This window comes from Pongo pygmaeus, chromosome 19 (assembly GCF_028885625.2).
Source record: "Pongo pygmaeus isolate AG05252 chromosome 19, NHGRI_mPonPyg2-v2.0_pri, whole genome shotgun sequence".
Classification (NCBI taxonomy): domain Eukaryota; kingdom Metazoa; phylum Chordata; class Mammalia; order Primates; family Hominidae; genus Pongo; species Pongo pygmaeus.
In genome coordinates, this window is record NC_072392.2 from 45,207,561 (window position 1) to 45,221,125 (window position 13,565).

The following is a 13,565-nucleotide window of genomic DNA, read 5'->3' on the forward strand; positions in this document are numbered from 1 at the left end:
TTGAGGCCAGGAGTTTAAGACCAGCCTGGACAACACCGTGAGATCCTATCTCTACAAAAATATTTTTAAAATTAGCCAGGCATGGTGGTGCATGCCCACAGTCCTAGCTACTTGGGAATCTGAGGATTGCTTGAGCCCAGGGGGTCGAGGTTGCAGTGAACTATGATCACACTACTCCAGCTTGGGCAACAGAGTGAGACCCTGTTTAAAAAAAAAAAAAAAAAAAAAAGATTCAAACTCAAAGGAAAAAGAAAAGGGACTCAACATCACCTCCCACAGACAATGTTCGTTTAAGCAACAGACATCCCATTCTTTGGACTCTTTCCTGAGCCTGTTATCCCTAGAGTAGCACCCTTAGCCACTGCCTAACAGAACTCAAAGGAACCAACATTTATTTAATGACTACCACTGGCTAGGCCTAATGCCAGGCACTTTACATGCACTATCTCCTCTGAACCTCACAGCATTCCTGCAAGGTAGATATCATTATTTCCACTGTACAAAGGAGGAAAATGGGACACAGAAAATTAAGTATATGTTAGTTGTCACACAGCTAATAAATGGTGATGTTGGGATTCAGTGGCAAATATTGTGTTCTTTCTAGGGCCTGGGTGACCAAAGTAAAGCAGCAAGAAAAGGAAGGGAAGTTCCAGACCAAACAGAGGATAGACAGCTGCGAGGTGGGGGTAGGGTAGGGTCCACTGGATAAACAGGATCCTAAAAAATTCACATCCTTTTCCCCAGACCAACACCTAAATATAGCCCCAGGAAGAAAACTGTGGTAGCCTGAAAGAAAATCCCAGCCCCAGGGTGTGTGCAACCTACCCACCAACCTACCCAACCCCCTGCACATCTAAGTGGGGACAGGACTGATAAAAACCTGGTGGGGAAGAGTTGAGAGAGTCTTTCTTGTTCTAACCAGCAGGGAACAAGAAGAAGAAATAGGCCATGCCACCTAACTGGAAATTAAATGACATTTTTTCTCTCTCTCTGAAAGCCTACCCCTCTGAGTTTCATACATAGGATCTACAAGCTTATCCCTTCTAGTAATGGCCTCTTGCCGGCCCTGGACAGGCCTTTCCTCTCTGTGTGCTCCACCCCTACAACCAAGCAGGGCCCTCCAGGATCCCCAGTCTACTGAGAGGGACCACCCTTCAACCCTGGTACAATGCTCAGGAAGGTATCAAGGTCAGAAATTCCCAAAGGCCCTAATGCAATGGCTAATTGCTTCCCCCTGCCCAGCACCCTGACTGGTGTTGCTCCTGGCATACCAACTCATCTCCTTTCTAGAGCAGTGCTGTCCATAAGAAATATAATTCAAGGCCAGGTGCAGTGGCTCATGCCTGTAATCCCCAATACTTTAGGAGGCTGAGGCAGGCAGATCACTTGAGGTCAGAAGTTCAAGACCACTGATGCCTATAATCCCAGCACTTCGGAAGGCTGAGGCAGGCGGATCACCTGAGGTCAGGAGTTCGAGACCAGCCTGGCCAACATAGTAAAACCCCATCTCTACTAAAAATACAAAAATTAGCCAGGCGTGATGGTGCACGCCTGTAATCTCAGCTATTCAGGTGGCTGAGGCATGAGAATCACTTGAACCCAGGAGGCAGAGGTGGCGCAATCTCGGCTCACTGCAACCTCTGCCTCCTGGGGTTCACGCCATTCTCCTGCCTCAGCCTCCCGAGTAGCTGGGACTACAGGTGCCTGCCACCACGCCCGGCTAATTTTTTGTATTTTTAGTGGAGATGGGTTTTCACCGTGTTAGCCAGGATGGTCTCGATCTCCTGACCTCATGATCCGCCTGCCTCGGCCTCCCAAAGTGCTGGGATTACAGGCGTGAGCCACTGTGCCCAGCCTTGAACTTGTTGGTTCTAAATGCTACATGCACAGTACCTGGGAGTTAGAAAACAGGAAATCTAGGGTCCAAAAGGCACACAGCCAGGGGCCTTGGCCAGGTAGGTCTGGACTGATTTGGGATAGAGGAGTACCTGACAGCCAGCATTCTCTCTTCAGGGCTCTACTGTGACAAGGGGAGTCTCTCTCCTCCTGAATGTTGATGGGGTGTGGCACAGACCTACCATAAACCAAGATGTGGGGTCTTCAGCTGTTACTGCCCACCTTATACCTCACCCACCACTGCCTGCACCATCTTAAAGGGATGGTTTAGAAGATAACTCCAGGGGCACTTGTGGAAGAAATGAAGAAAGAAATGCACATTGGGGACTTGGATGGGACAAACAAGAGTATCTTGGCCTCAGTTCAACCACAGAGAACCCAAGTGACTATAATGCTGTCCCACCAAGATGCCCAATTCTCGGTCTATAATGCTTACCCAATCCTGGCTCTTTGCTGGGGGCTAGATCGCTGAGTAATGTGAGTGGAAAGGATCTCCCAGAATTCTAGGATCCTTGGGCTGGAAAGGTCCCTGAAAAAGTCTGAGCAAAAGCTTGTTCCTCACTGTCACTGCAGCAGGCAGGACAGCAGACGGTCACAGCAGCAGCACAAGGGATGGCGCTGGCCAGAAGTTTTAGGAGATGTGGTATCTAGGCCTGGATCTGCCAAAAAATCGCTGGGGGACCTTGCGCCTGTCACTCTGCTCAAGGTTGAACTACATGATCTAGATCTCTTCTGGCTCTAAAATTCTAAATATCTAAGTCTCCTGTGGACACAGGTTAAGTTATTAACTTTCTACCAAAGGCACCCCTCTCATCCCAACCCTGGGGCCTTCAGAAAATGAGGCTATGCCAGCCCTTCCCTCACCACCCCTGTCCTGCCACCACAATCTTCACAGCTCGGAAGGCACCTCTTCCCCACTGCCATCCCCATAATCGCCAGGCCTGGCTGTGGACTGGTTCACTCCTGAGTCTAGAGCTGCCTGGCTGTCTGCAGCCTCCCGTCCAGGATCAGAGCTGCAATGCGACTGCTGCTCCATCACCTTCTTGTAGACTTTGCACTTTCCAGCACCTCCTGGCCTCAGGTCCAAAGTCTCCAACAGCTCTGATACCACCACCTTCCTACCCCCTATTCCAGGCTGCAGTTTCCATCTGCCTCCCGTTCCTCTCCTACCCTCTCCCTCCACTCCAGTAAAGGTAACCTTACAATTTTCCTGACCTCCTTTTCTGCGTTTCTCTCCTCATCATACTCTAAGAAGTTTTTCCTAATTTTAAGAAAAGGAAGGCATCTATGTAAGTTAGGGTATGGACCCGAATTATCTTGATCTTACTATCCCCAAAAACAAAAAGAAAGTACAATCTGTCAACTCAGCTGCTCTATCACTTTAAGAGAGTAAGCATCCCAAAGGCAACGACCATTAACCTCAAATAGACATCTATCTGTCCATCAGGGAGTGTATAAACAATGCTCATATTCATGCAATGGAATACTACTCAGCAAGAAAAAGGAAACAACTAAAGATACACACAATGGGGATGGACTTCAAAATCATGATGTCAAGTGAGAGGGAAAGAAGTCTTTGACAAAGAGCACATATGGGTATGATTCTCTTTATATGAAGTTCTAGTGCAGGCAAAACTAACCTATGGTGGGGGTAGGAGTGGGATCGCATGAGGGAACTTTTTGGGGTGATGTTCATGTCCTGTATGTTGATAGTGGTTTGGGTTGATAAGTATATGCACTTGTCAAGTTATCAAACGGTACACATAAGATTTGTGCATTCAGCCAGGCACGGTGGCTCACGCCTATGATACCAGCACTTTGGGAGGCCGAGGCGGGTGGATCACGAGGTCAGGAGATCGAGACCATCCTGAAACCCCGTCTCTACTAAAAATACAAAAAATTAGCCAGGCGTGGCGGCACGCACCTGTAGTCCCAGCTACTAGGGAGGCTGAGGCAGGAGAATTGCTTGAACCTGGGAGGTGGAGGTTGCAGTGAGCCAAGATGATTGTGCCACTGCACTCTAGCCTGGGAGACAGAGTGAGATTCCACCTCAAAAAAAAAAAAAAGATTTGTGCATTCATTGTTTGTAAATATTCACTCAAAAGAAAAGAACTATAAACAAATATTGAACTCTAGTGAATGATATATATGTTAAAGTATTTGGGGCGAAATATACTGATGTCTACATTTTACTTTGAGGTGTAAAATTTTAAGACAGCTTGATGAGGTTGGGCAAGGTGGCTCACACCTATAATCCCAACACTTTGGGAGGCTGATACGGGCAGATCGCTTGAGTTCAGGAGCTGGAGACAAGCCTGGGCAACATGGCAAAGCCCTGTCTCTACTCAAAGTACAAAAAATTATCTGGATGTGGTGGTGCATGCCTGTGGGAGCTACTTGGGAGGCTAAGGTGGGAAGATCACCTGAGCCTGGGAGGTCGAGGCTACAGTGAGCCACGATCACGCCATTGCATTCCAGCCTGGGTAACAGAGTGAGACCCTGTCTCAAAACAAAGAAAAAAAGAAAAAAAAAAAAACCACCATAGCCTAATGGATGGATCAAGGGATAACGATGTGTAAAAGCAAGGACAGGAAAATGTTAATTGTAGAATCTAGGAGATGGAGGGTATTCATTGCAAAATTCTTTAACTTTTCTGAATGTTTGCAGGTCATTGTGATAAAATTTTGGGAAAAAATATGTATCTATCAGCCACTTCCTAAAGGCAAGCAACATAAAGATAAATAAGCCCAGTGTCAGAGCTCGGGCTTTGGATATCAAGTAACAAACCTGTGAACAAATCTGAGTAAACAGGGCCGGGTGCGATGGCTCATGCCTGTAATCCTAGCACTTTGGGAGGCCGAGGAGGGCAGATCACCTGAGATCAGGTGTTCGAAACCAGCCTGGTCAACACGGTGAAACCTTGTCTCTACTAAAAATAGCTGGGCATGGTGGCATGTGCCTGTAATCCCGGCTACTCAGGAGGCTGAGGCAGGAGAATCGCTGAAACCCGGGAGGCAGAGGTTGCAGTGAGCCAAGATCACGCCACTGCACTCCAGCCTGGGCGACAGAACGAGACTCCGTCTAAAAAAAAAAAAATTAAATAAAAATGAAAACAAATCTGAGTAAATAGCTATGAAATCTCAGGCAAGTCACTTAAGGCCTCCATGCCTCCATTTCCCCATCTATAAAATGGAGATAATAATGGTACCTACCACCTAAGGTGGGGGAATTAAATGAAATATATTTAATTACCCTCAGAGAGGTACCTAATAGTAGCAGGGCACATTTTTTGCCATCTAAACGACACAGTAGAGAGGATAACAGAGTGCACAAGTATGACTAAAATAAGTCAAAACCTTTGTACATGGAAAGTAAAGCCCAAAGAAGTGAAGGTAACTTGATAAGCACAAGGCCAAGCTGGATCACACTGGCTTGAGTCCAGAGGAACCACGTAGCCAGTGCCAAGGATACTATGGACAGGCAATTTGTAGGGGCAGAAATACAAATGGCCAACAAACATGAACAGGTATTCAGCCTCCACAACATTCACAGACATGTGAAATTGAGGTATACTATTTTCAATTAGCAGTTTAGTAAAAACTATCAAGGATGATAACATCAATCAATTAGGGCATGGGATGCAGGGAGTCTCATAAGTCTTGGTGGAAACACAAATTGGTAGGTTGGTGCAAAAGTAATTATGGTTTTTGCCGTTACTTTTTTTTTTTTTTTTTTTGAGACAGAGTCTGGCTCTTTCGCCCAGGCCAGAGTGCAGTGGCACAATCTCTGCTCACTGCAAGCTCCGCCTCCCGGGTTCATGCCATTCTCCTGCCTCAGCCTCCCGAGTAGCTGGGACTACAGGCGCCCGCCACCGCGCCTGGCTAATTTTTTGTATTTTTAGTAGAGACAGGGTTTCACCGTGTTACCCAGGATAGTCTCCATCTCCTGACCTCGTGATCCGCCCGCCTCAGCCTCCCAAAGTGCTGGGATTACAGGCGTGAGCTACCGCGCCCGGCCTGCCGTTACTTTTTAATGGCAAAAACCTCAATTACTTTTGCACCAACTAATGTATTTTCAGAGGTCAAGTTAGTGGTATCTGTGAAAAAAAATGTTTTTTTTTAAGAGACAAGGTCTTGCTTTGTCACCCAGGCTGGAGTTTGGTGGCTCAATCATAGATCACTACAGACTTGAACTCCTGGGCTCAAGTGAGCCTCCTGTCTTAGCCTCCTGAGTAGCTGTGGCTATAGGTGTGTGCCACCATTACTGGCTAATTTTTTAAAAATTGTTTTAGAGACAGGTTCTTGCTATTCTGTCCAGGCTGGTCTCAAACTCCTGGCCCCAAGCAATCCTCCTGCCTCAGCCTCCTGAGTAGCTAGGATTACAGGCACCACCACTGCACCTGGCATATGAAAATATTTATGTACATATTCTTTGGGCAATTCCATTATAAGACATCAATAGGTACATTCACATAATACACACGGCTAATCCTTGCAGCATTGTTTATAATAGCAAGTCTATAAATATAAAAGTCCTTACTAGAGAATAGTAAAACTGGCCAGGTGCAGTGGCTCAGGCCTCTAATTCCCGCACTTTGGGAGGCCAAGGCGGGAGGACTGCTTGAGCCCAGGAGTTTGAGGCCAGCCTAGACAACACAGTGAGACTCTGACTTCACAAAAAAATTTTTTTAAAGTAGCTAGGCAGTGGCGCACACCTGTAATACCAGCTACTTGGGAGGCTGAGGTGGGAGGATCACCTGAGCCTAGAAGTCAAGGCTGCATGAGCCAAGATTCGTGCTACTGTGCTCCAGCCTGGGTGGAGGGAGATTATGTCTCAAAAAAAAAAAAAAAAAAAAGCCAGGCATGGTGGCTCACAACTGTAATCCCAACATTTTGGGAGGCTGAGGCAGGCAGATCACTTGAGGTCAGGAGTTCGAGACCAGCCTGGCCAACATGGTGAAACTCCATCTCTACTAAAAATACAAAAATTTGCCGGCGTAGTGGTGCACCTGTAATCCCAGCTACTCAGGAGGCTGAGGCAGGAGAATCGCTTGAATCCAGGAAGCGGAGGTTGCAGTGAGCCGAGATCACGCCATTGCAGCACTCCAGCCTGCGCGAGAAGGCGAGACTCTGTCTTAAAAAAAAAAAAGCTAAATTATACAACTGAGCAGTTGTATAATTACAAAAGAATGAAGTAGATTTGTATACACTGACCTGGAAAGATTCTATACTATATTGTTAAGTGAAAAAACAGGTTGCAGGATAGTTTATAATTTTGCTAAAATTTAAAAACCTATATATATATGTGTGTGAATATATTACATGTACATTGTGTACAATATTTGCATATGTGCAGGAAAAACATATGCTCTGGGGAGGAGACTGGAATTTTAGAAGGGTCAAATAGACTTGTGTTTCATCCATATTTTAATATTTTTTCTTTTTTTAAATAATAGAGATGGGGTCTCACCATGTTGGTCAGGCTGATCTTGAACTCCTGGCTTCAAGTGGTCCACCCACCTTGGCCTCCAAAGTGCTAGATTATAGGCATGGGCCACCACACTCGGGCTATATTTTAATTTTTTAAATTAAAGAACGTTCATCTGGTAAATGTGTATTTGCTTACACCTAGGAGCTTTAGGGAGTGGGATTATCTATCATTTTTCTTCTACTTTTATTTCATCTTTTTTTTTTTTTTTTGAGACAGGGTCCCACTGTGTCCTCCAGGCTAGAGTGTGTTGCGATCTCGGCTCACTGCAGTCTCAACCTCCTGGGGCTCAAGCGATCCTTCCCACCTCAGCCTCAGCCTCCTGAGTAGCTGGAACTATAGGCACGTGCCAGCACACCCAGCTAATTTTTGTATTTTTTGTAGAGACAGGGTCTCACCATGTTGCCCAGCCTGGTCTCAAATTCCTGGGCTCAAGCAATCTGCCTATCTCGGCCTCCCAAAGTCCTGGGATTACAGGTGCGAGCCACTGTGTCCGGCCTCCTACAGAAATTTTTTAAATATTTATATAAGATGATATTTTATAAAACATATATTAAACTATAAACATATATAATGCCTAATATATATAACAAGCTTTTAAAAAGCAGTCTGGCCAGGCGCAATGGCTCACGCCTGTAATCCCAGCACTTTGGGAGGCCGAGGCAGGTAGATGACGAGGTCAGGAGTTAAAGACCAGCCTGGCCAAGATGGTGAAACCCTGTCTCTACTAAAAATACAAAAAAGTAGCCGGGTGTGGTGGTGGGCGCCTGTAATCCCAGCTACTCGGGAGGCTGAGGCAGAGAACTGCTTGAACCCCGGAGGCAGAGGTTGCAGTGAGCCAAGATTGCGCCACTGCACTCCAGCCTGGGTGACAGAGCGAGACTCTTTCTCAAAAAAAACAGCGGTCTGGAAAAATTCGATCCAAAAATTTATCAGTGGTCATCTCTGGAGAGTAGGGGAGAAGAAGGGTAACACTTTAGTAACGCTTTAGCTTTCTACCTAATGATTCAACTTTTTTCCAGACTAAAAAAAAATGGACAAACTAGTAGGCAATCCACTAGCAGTAAAGCTGCAAACAGGGTAATGGTCAGTTTAAGGATTGCCTTCATGTCTTGAAAAAGTTTCAGTGGCTTGGGGGACTTGGTTAAAATAGAGCTCACTGGTGTCTTGTGGCTGTAAGTGGGGACACATTTAAATGGGTCACCTAGCAGCTGGCAAAAGAAAAAAAAACCCCAGGAAATGGAAACTATAACGTTAGAGTCCCAAGACAAGGGTGCCCAGACTTGGCTGTGGTGGATAGATACTTAGGTCAGTCCTCCCACCCCCACCCCCAGACCACACTCATAAATAAATACAAAAGAAATACTTTCCCGAGAGAGCCGGCCTGTCTCCCTTGGCCTCTGACCTCCCTGAGCGGCCGTTTCCTCCAGCCCCGGGACCCCCATCTCGGCTCTGCCCCGCGCCAAGGGTTGTAGCAGCGGCCGGAGGGGTCGCCAGCACCTGGCCTGGCCCCGTGCTCCAGGGGGAGCCTCCTCCCGGCCGGCTGTGCTGAGCTCCGTAGCGCCGGGTGACTCCCTGCCAGGTCACACGGAGCATATCTGGCTCCAGGTGTGCTCCCTCACTCCGACTGCACGCTTCTCACGTGACATTAGCCAGCCCTCACGCCGCCGCGCGGGGAGCCGGGCGGCCCTTGGCGTTTCCCCGCGGCTGGGCCGGCGCAGCCGCAGCCCCGCGGCGCCTCCCGCTGCGATCCCATCTCCCCCGGAAGGCAGCAATCCCGCGGGCCCAGGAGGAACGCGAGCGGGAAAGCTCCTGCGGCCCCGCCAGGTCCCCTGCTGCTCTTCCAGGTGCACCGCCTGGCGCTCAGCTCCGCTAACATCCCCTTCCGTGTGACCTTGAGCAAGTCCCCTCCCCTCCCTAGGCCTCCACTATTTCAGCTACAGTATCTTCAAGGGCCTGAGAGCTCAGATTTGGCCCTCAGCCTCTGCTGGAGAGCTATTCTGCTCAACCACACACTGCAGGTTGTAATCCCGCTCTGCCTCCGACTTGCTGTGTGACCTTCAGCCCATCATCCAACCTCTCTGAATATTAGAGAATAATCACAATAATCTCTTGTAAGTGATGATAAAGTACTTGGCAGACAGAAAGGGCCCTGGGTCCTGTAAAATCATCAGTCCAACAACCAAAACTGCTGCCTGACTCTAAACTGTTTGAAATGTCAAGGGAAATTGACATTTTACAAGCCCTGCAATTCCTACCTCAAGAGAAGGGCAGGGAAGTGAAGGTGGGAAGTGGAGGCTCACCAGGTCTGCTCACCAGCCCTCCCAATCCAGCTCCTACCTCGGCACCTCCCCACCTCCTCTAATTCAGGCCACCTTGGAAAATGCTAGGGGGAAAAAAATGGTGATGGGGTGGGGTGTGCAGATCTTAAAGCACCCGGGGGTCTGACCCAAAGCAGAACTTAAACTCCATCAAGCCGCCCTACCAATCCCAAGTCCTGTGGGAACCTGTCAATTACAGCAAACAGTGGGCTGGGCCCTCCTACTGCCCCAAACCTTTAAACTACAACCAGCCAGAGCCCCTCAGTTTTCCCACCACACTCAGGCCTGGGACCCCAGGCCACCAACAAAACCCAGCTCACATGGATGCTCTGGCTCCTGCCTGTGGCATCCACTCCAGGTGAGAGGATCTGGCTGGGGAGAGACCTCTGGTTTGAAGGATTAAGAACAACCCTGCTGCCCTGAAGACCTGTGACACAGCAAGTCCGGATGAAGACTTCCTGAGTTCCAACAACTCCCAGCTCCACCTCAGCAGGGTGGATTCTCCCTTTCACATGAGCCCCAGTTCTGCCCCACCCAGTCCACCTTTAGGTACCTGCCTCTGGGGGACCCAGAGTTTTCAGGCCCAGTTTCTGAAGACACATGCAGTCCTCAATGAACAGCCACTACCAGGGCCAGTGAGGGGGCCTCCAGGGAACTGGCTGGCTACCTAGACAGCCCGGGAGTGAGGCCGAGAGACCAGCTGGGGGTCACGAAGGGCATAACCCACATGAGGAAAGTCTGGGGCGCAGGAGGAAGCCCTCAGGCACACACACTGGCACCTAGGCCAGGCCAGGAGAGAGTAAACAAACTAGACACTCAGAGCTACCAGGCACCAGGTCATCAACTGTTCAAAGTTCAAAGCTCCCAAAGGAAGTGACCGCCAGCCTGTGGCCCCTCCCACGCCCACCCTCCACCCCCACCTACAGCCCTTCTCATTCCCCTAATCCCCTCAACACAACAGCTGCCCCCAAAGCCACGGTTTTCCTGGAATTGAGGCCACAACCCCGATGTCCTCAACCCAAAATGGACAAGCACACCTCCACCCGAGGCTATATATAACCCGTCATGTCAAATCCAGAAACCAGGAGGATGTTTCCTGGAAAGCCTTCATCACAAAAAAACAGAGGGGAAGCTGAGGAGGTGGGAAGCCCATGGACAAAGAGCCAGTGAGGCTTGTCAGGAAGCCAGAGACCTCAGGAGAGCAACTTTCAATATCCCCAGATGGAAAGTAGCCCCTGAACTAAAAAGGGTGGAGAACATTAGGCCAGGCCTGTTGCCACAACAACAGGGCACCAACCTGCCCAAGAAAAGGGCTCCAAAGCACAACGGAAAGGCAGCTGATTCAATGGGCTCTGTACTCACCGTCCTGCTCAGGTGATCTTGCTCTTAATCACCCAGGTGGCCTCCCCTCCCTTCCAGCACGCCCCAGTGCATACACACTTCCCAGAGCTCACTTGCCACAGGGGCACTGATGAGGCCTTCTCGGCCACAGACACGCCAGGGGCTCCAAAAGACAAGGCGAACCCACACTAACTAGCTCAAGTCATTGGCAGGGTGAAGCGGGGAGAGAATCCAATTCTTTAATTCGGGGCAGCCATCTGAGGGCATGAAGGCCCCTACCCAGAACAAGTCCCTCTCAGGAAGCATTTCCCCAGCCCTCCCCACACAAATACAAACTATGAGGCCAGCGCCAAACACATGCCCCATTGGCAAAGCGGCCAGGCAAAATGAATACCGGCTCAAAAACAAACTGGCTGTCTTCCTCCCCATCTCCCCTACCCCCACCTCTAGCTCATTCTGGCCGCAACCTTTCCAACTAATCAGCAAGACACATGTGCCTTGCAGTAGGGCAACTCCCCCATCTCCACCCCCAAAACAAAGCCCCAATGCCTGGCCTGTCCCTGCGGGCCTTATCGCACCCAGGAACATGACCCACACTCCTGGCCGGGTTTGGGACCAAGGAGCGCATCCCCACTAACAAGGGGCAGGGTGAAGGGGCAGCCACCCCTACCACCTCCCCTTCCCATTGGCGAAACAACTGGCATGACAGGTTAGCAGGGCGGGGCGTCGGGGCGGTCTCTCCAGAGGCCTGGGGCAGCTTGTCCGACCTTCCCACACGCACCCCACCCCTCTGCAGGGAAAGGTGAGGTGAGCATTCAATCGCAGGGCACAGCCTGCACTCCCTAATCCCCAAAGCCTGCCACCATTCACCCTCTCATCTTCTGTCCCAAGAGGAGGGGGCCCAGGGAAGCGGGGTCTCCATTGTTTTGCCAGCTGTCTAGCAGCTGCTCCTTTGAGAGGAGCCCGCAGTCTGCCCGGCAGTGAAAGAGTGAAGGCCGCTGGGAGGGATAAAAGGGTCGGTAGAGGTGCTCCCCTTCCCCGCTGCCTTCCTCAGCGCCCCGCTCGCTCGCTCGCTCCATCGGGAGGCCTGGACGGGGGCAGGAGAAGTCCCCCCACCCCCGAGGCTGCAGCCCCCATCCCGCAGCTCCGGGCCACCTGGGCGCCTCCAAGCGCCAAATCCCCCCACACTGAAGGCCACCCTGTCCTGCCTCCCTGCGTCCCCCCAGGTTGGCTGGAAGGGCCGGTGGTACCCCTTCCCCGCCGCTCCCGGTCGGCCCCCACCCCCGGGCGTCGAGCTCCACAGCGTCGCCAGGGACGGGAGCCGGGAGTCCGGGCCGCTGCTTCCAGGGGACGGGGGAGGAGGAGGAGCCGGCGGGCCCCGCCGCCCGCCCGCCCGCCCCCGCCCTCCCGGCCGGAACCCGCCTAGCCGCCCCACCAAGCCGGGCCCGCCACCGAGCGGCCGCCGCCGCCGACCCGCACTCACCGGCCACCGGAGCCCGCCCGGCAGGCAGCAGAAGCGGAGACGCGGCATCCAGCAGCCTCGGCCCGGTCAGGGCTGGAGCAGAGCGCAGCGCGGCGCAGCTCAGCGCCGCCCCCAGCGACCGCGCAGGCCGAGCCGAAAGGGAGCTCCCTGCTGGCGGCTGTGGGGATAAACGCCCGGCCTGCCTGGCAGCGCCAGTGCGCGCCGCCAGACGTGGGCCAGGCGGGCCGGGCGCTGCCCTGGCAGCCTCCGTCCGCAGTGGACTCCGAAGCCCCTCTCGCTGTGTCTGAGAGAGGCCCTGCCTGGAGTTTCTGTCTGCACTGGGCACTGGAGACTGTCCGAAAAGGGTCCGAAAGGGGCCGAGTGGCACTGCCCAGGACAGGCACCAGGGTCATGATGAACGTATAGAAGAGGGGCTGTCCAAGGCAGGCACCGAACTCTGCAGGCTGTGTTCAAGGTAGTGCTGTCTAGAGGAAGCAATTAAGCCTTACTGGCCGCCTCCTCCCAAGGTGGCTCTGCAGAGGCACACACAGGGCCCTGCTAGATGGTGCCCCAGGCTCAGTCCAGACCAGGTACTGCCTGCCATGTCCGAGATGGCACTGCCAGAATGCACTCCCCGAGGTAAAAACAGACTCCCAGTAGCTTGGTCTGATACAGCCCTGCCTCAAAATGGAGTGGATCAAGAGGCGTACCAGGGCCCGGGAGCCATGGCTGTAAGTGCCACTCACTCCCTGAAGGAGTTCACCAGTGCCAAGATTAACACTTTCAGAAGCTCTTTGGAATGCAGTCTGTCCCTGGGTCCACCGTGTGCTGTAAATATCAAGTGAGCTGCTCTACCCACCAAGAAGACAGTTTATACTTCCTGGGAGAGGCCAAGGGACATCCAGATACCAGGCCTCCAAGATAGGTGCTATGTCTAGAGTTTGGAGAAAGAAGGAAATGGGGACACTTCCCTGGCAGTGTCCATGCTGGAGTGGGGTGTGCCAGAATGTGGAAGAAACTGAGTGGGGTGGTGCAGGAAGAAGGGTGTAGCAGACAAA

General features: G+C 51.3%; 1 protein-coding gene across 5 annotated transcripts in view; it reads right to left on the reverse strand.

The window, feature by feature from the left end:
- Positions 1-12,662, reverse strand: part of MYO18A (myosin XVIIIA) — a 105,948-nt gene extending 93,286 nt beyond the window's left edge. For 3 of the 5 annotated variants that reach the window (XM_063656100.1, XM_063656099.1, XM_063656096.1), the window contains exon 1: positions 12,529-12,662. The gene's annotated coding sequence lies outside the window, so the exon portion shown is untranslated. Of the gene's footprint in view, positions 1-2,332; positions 3,266-12,528 lie in introns of those variants that run through there. The other 2 variants (XM_063656097.1, XM_063656095.1) reach the window with 1 other exon arrangement.
- Positions 12,663-13,565: the final 903 nt, after the last annotated feature.